Here is a 5,379-nt window from a genome sequence, read left to right on the forward strand (position 1 = left end):
GCTACATCTGTATAAGGCCAAAATAAAAATAAAAAAGTGCTTTGTGTTTTTCTTTTTTTTCAATAGTTTTATTGCCAAATTTCCTCTCAAAACTATCGCCTTCCTCCATTTAATTTGTCAGATATTTGGACAGACGGATGGATATGCACATATGGTTATCACTGACTGTTATTGTTGATGCCTACACTCTGTCTCTCTCTTCCAGGGACCTGAAGAATAATTTGATCAGTACGGTGGAGCCCGGGGCCTTCAGAGGTCTGCATGCTCTGAGGAGACTGTGAGTATGATGAAGGATTATCCAGGGGACAAGGGGAAAAGCAGTGTCTGAAGGATCCTACTGTCCATGGCTAAGAGAGGAATGAAACTGAGGCAAAGTGTTGATAAGATCATGTCAGCCTTTGCTGAGCTTTCTCTTTCCAGTTGATGCTAAAGAAAGGCACATTACTCCTTCTTAATCAAATTCTATGTAATTGTTAGTGGAGACCAGTGTTTCTCAAACCAAGGACCACTTAACCAATAAAAAAACACTCGCGGACCACCTAACTCCACAAATATAAAAAAACACATAGTTTTTCTAGGACAGATTAGAAATCGCCAGAAAATTGTACAAACAAGTGGCAACATGTGTGATGAAGGTGTTGCGCTGGGCTATATCATGCAATTGAAAGTTAAACGTTACCTCGCTCCATTGCGGAGACATTACCGCGAGAGTGCAGAAAACTTAAATTTATTTATTTATTTAAAATGTGAAATTTTATCAATATACTCGCGGACCACACTTTGAGAACCACTGGTGTAGACGCATTCAAAACCCGGGGCACTGTTCTGCAGGATTGTGTTCTTGTGTTGTGCTAGAGGGCACATCAGCAGGAAGTGTTAAGGACAGGGAAAGCATTGTTGCTGTACCCCTGCGCTGCTAGGGTACTCACACATACAAAGCTGTCACTCCCACCCTCATCCACCTCCACTGGTTGCCGGTCAAGTCCTGCATAACATACAAAAGCCCTCCATGCCCATGCCCTCCAGTACCTATCGGACATCCTTCGCCCACATGCCCCACCCCGGAACCTGCGGTCTTCAGACTCTGGCCTGCTTAGCACCCGGCCCCCGCACCAACCTGCTAACCTTCGGGGACAGAGCCTTCAGTGTGGCAGCCCCCACCCTCTGGAACGCTCTCCATGCGGAGATCCGCAACATCCCCACGCTTGACGCCTTCAAAAGGGCCCTTAAGACCCATCTGTTTACTAAGGCCTTTGGCCCCTAACCTATTTTTTTTTATTATGTTTGTTTTGCCCCTATTCTTCTTTGTAAAGCGACCTTGGGCCTCATGAAAGGCGCTCTATAAATCCAAGCCATTATTATTATTATTATTATTATTATTATTAGTTCACTTCTTCACTGAGATTTCCAGAATTAGAACCACTGATCTTCTGCCAGTTGGGGTGTGTGCATTCACACATACTAGTCAGTTTTCTGGTGCGCACCAGACGAGAGTTTGTTACATTGTTTCATTTTTCAGAAAGTTCGGTTTGCGTTCACACCTAGGGTTCACACGGGCAAAACTCAAATGGTCAAATTTCTACCGGAGCCTCCGCCATGGAGCATCGGCACTTTTGGCAGGTTATTCTCATGCTGCTATTAATCTGGAGATCAACAAACACTAGCGGCCCGCCCATATGATTATATAATCAGACAACATCCGTTAAAAAACATTATAGCACATAATGAGACGTTCTGCAGTAAGGAGGGGCGTTTCACCGACGACAGGGGTTCTAACTTTTATGTAGTTGACGGATAATTTTTACTTTACACAACACTGTTCAACACTTCATTCTGCTTCACTCTTTAACTAAACAACCGTGGATGTCTTGAAAGACTCTTTCACTAAAGATTTTGAAGACATCCGCGTTCTTGTGACACGTAAATACTACGCTTCCTATGTTTTGGGTTGGACTGCGTTCACACCAGCAATGAACCGCTTCAGAGTTCGCAAGCAAGCGCTCCGAGACCACCTCTTTTAGCGAACCAGAGTCCGGTTGTTTAGTTCACTTAAGAGGTCTCCGACTGTGTTCACACCGACCCAAATGAACCGCACCAAGCGGCTAAACGCACCAGGGTTCGATTCAACCGGACTATACAAGGCAGGTGTGAACGCACCCTAGCGAGACTTAGTAACGTTTGCTGAAGGCACATTGGATTTCTTTCTGTTTGCCTTAATCCTTGAATTAGTTGCATTAAAGGCGCAATAGGATGTGGATTTTGGATCTGATGTTAAACAACATTTGAACTCCATTAGGCAAACTGACGCAGAAATCATTCACACACATTGGCTGTAGGATTATTCAAAACGGAATGTAAATTAAATACACTTTGATTAAACCAGCAACGCTGAAGGTTAACAACATGAACAATGTATTTTTATAATAGCAGTCCATTAAGAGTCTCCCTTCTGTTGTTAATACCAAAATCATGTGAGGCAGTAAAAAAGAGAAAAGTGTGTATTGAAATGAGCAAGTGTGTTTTTTTCTTATGAATTAAATGTAATGAATAATATTTAAACTAAAGTTAATTTTGAACCATCTCTTTTAAAAACACTTTTTTGTTTTCATTCATATAAAAAAACAGATTAAAGGCTCACAATTAAGCCATGTATTTCTTCTTAATCTTATTCTGCCAGTAAGAAAAAGTGTATGTGTGGAGCAACTAATTAAATCATATATTCAAACTCACATCATATATTCAAACTCACATACAACTGCAAAAAACTATTTGTTGCCATGTAAACAAACACACACACACAACAAAAAGATTTGCCTGTACAAAACAAGGACAAGGGTTTTTCTCTTTGTTTTGGTTTCTCCTACTCAAGTCATTTTCCCGGCCATTACTCTCCTCCTGGCTTTCTACATTTAGGCTCCAGAGTGAGTGACATGATTGCAGGCTGATGGTTAGTGGGGTCTTGGTTGGCAGGGATGCAGGCACTGAGCTATCCGTGCTGATTCGGGGCGCGTGCTCGCCAAGCTCGGGGAGCAGCAGAGTGCTAATTTAAGTCCTCCCCAACTGGTGATTACTCGAGTGCTCTGCTTATTTTCCCACAGCTGCTCCAGCAAAGCAGCTCTTTAATTACAGAGTGCAAGGGCACGGAGCCATGGACGCGACAGCGCTTAGAAACTCTCACTGCGCCTGCACGTGTTAGTGTGTGTACGTGGGGGGATGTATGTGTGCCAACAATGGGTATAAGGCGTAAAAGGTCACAGAAGGTCAGGACAGGAAGTTGAGTAAATGAATGAACGTGGTTGATTAACAGTTTTCCCAGATGTTCTTTGTTTTTTACAAATGGGCAATGTATACAGACACATGTTCTAAGTTGGGCCATGGGAACTACACTATCAGAAATATTCTCTATAAAGCTGATATTTTTCTTCTCTCTTTATCTATTCTGTCCAACACAAAAGGGATCTGTCTAACAACAGGATCGGCTGTGTCTCGCCTGAAATGTTTCTCGATTTGGGCAGCGTTTCAAAATTGTGAGTAATCCGGAAATTAAAATCATACATTGCACAGCTTTATGCTTAACTTTCTGTATTTACCGTATGTGGTGTTTGATATGGATTTAGTAGGATTTAAATGTATAACAAAATACCGTTGGGTGGATTTAGAGCGTGTGAAGAGTGACTGAATGAATGTCTTTCCCACCAACAGGAATCTATCTGGGAACATCTTCTCCACACTGACTGTGGGAATCTTCACGCACCTTGTGGCTCTCAAAGTGCTGTAAGGACACCAAATATACTTATCATGAGCATCACACTTTGAGTCCTCTAAGTTGTGGCTTAAAAATATATTAAGACCTCGTTATTTACTGAGTCAAGGAGATATTAGCTTTTGGCATTGCAGATATGTTGACTATAGCAGGGAAGGCAGAGGTGTGACTGATTATATCTAAACTGTTAAACATCATTACTAGATGTATTTTGTTAAACTATTGTAGCATAGTTTTAAAGGTCTTTCAGTAAAATTATCATATGCAAGACATAACACAAGAACGCAGGCGTACATATTTAATTTTAGACTAAATATGTTGTGAACAACTACAAATCTAGCCACCCAAAGCAAGCTAATTCAGGTGAGAAGAGATGTGCAAACATAGAGGTAGCATCCATGTTTTCCTATTTGGAAATGAAAACAAATTGGACATTAAAAAAAGGCTTTTAATAAGAGTACAACAATTGATTATTTAATGTACACTAAGGCAATTTTGGTAGAATTGATAGGACATTGTACGAATACGGCAAATGTATCATACAAATACGATTATTATTGTACGAATACGATCATCATCGTACGAATACAATTATTACCGTAACGCTGCTGTCAAATGTAGGTGAATCAGTGAAATAATCACACTTATGCCCTGGAGCTGCTATTAAATGAAACCGTTATTACTTTGAGGAATTGCACCCCGCTTTTCCCTGTGATATCAAACTGTCTGCATTATTGAATACAGTGACTCAAATGAACCTGTTAAGCCCCAAGGTCCCCGCCGGCGGGGACCTTGGGGCTTACAGGTTTACAGGTTTTTTTTCAGGACACTGTGTCTCAGGGGATCTTAATATTTAAGAACCTATTAATGTGTTATACCAGATTAACAGAAATAATCTCAGCTAACTGACAATATAAACCATTTTTACCAAAACAAAACACAAGTGTCATAAGAAGCATCTAAATGAACCCTTAGCGAAAAATGCTAACGGACATTGGCACAGAACTCAAGATAAAAGTACCCTTATTACTTATCGTAGCTGCACATACAGGATATCCGATTAAAGCTGAGGTTCCACAGATTATTTAGGTATATAGTATCATCACTGAGTTATCCGAACTTGCGACAGGGGAATCAAAGACAGACATCACAACACTTACCTTTACATAGCTTCTAGGGAGATCGTCTCACCGTAGCTGTTAATCTGATCAAAAGACGTGTTCAATGGCATTAAAACGAGAAAAAACGCGGCTGAATCGGTTAATCCATAGGTTGATAAAGTTTCTGGGCAATAATTGGAATTATTTATAATCCATAATTCCATTGTTATGTAAAAATCGCAGAGCAAAAGTTAGCTGCTAATGGTAGCCACCAGAGTGGCTGCTGCTTCCGGTCTTGGCTATGCGGCAGTATAATACACACACATAACCAAATAAGGACTATGTTGGAGTTCCCCTCGATTCCATTGGCTCTGACGGTTAGAAAGAGATGTCACATGTCAAAATCTAGCAGGGGGAGCCAGAGATATGAAAAATCCAACCCAAATGGCCCCAGAAGAGGTTTTGTTTTAGCTAAATCTGTCTAAAAATGTACAAATATCACTTGTTTTAGCATCA

The 5,379-nt window shown here is 40.8% G+C and overlaps 1 long non-coding RNA gene across 1 annotated transcript; it reads left to right on the forward strand.

The window, feature by feature from the left end:
* Positions 1-205: 205 nt before the first annotated feature.
* On the forward strand, positions 206-3,783 carry LOC104961250 (uncharacterized). The gene is made up of 3 exons (XR_800077.1): positions 206-277; positions 3,456-3,527; positions 3,703-3,783. It is a non-coding gene; the product is annotated as an uncharacterized lncRNA (long non-coding RNA).
* The last annotated feature ends 1,596 nt before the right edge of the window (positions 3,784-5,379 follow it).

Source organism: Notothenia coriiceps, unplaced genomic scaffold (genome assembly GCF_000735185.1).
Source record: "Notothenia coriiceps isolate Sejong01 unplaced genomic scaffold, NC01 NC01_scaffold00032961, whole genome shotgun sequence".
NCBI lineage: Eukaryota > Metazoa > Chordata > Actinopteri > Perciformes > Nototheniidae > Notothenia > Notothenia coriiceps.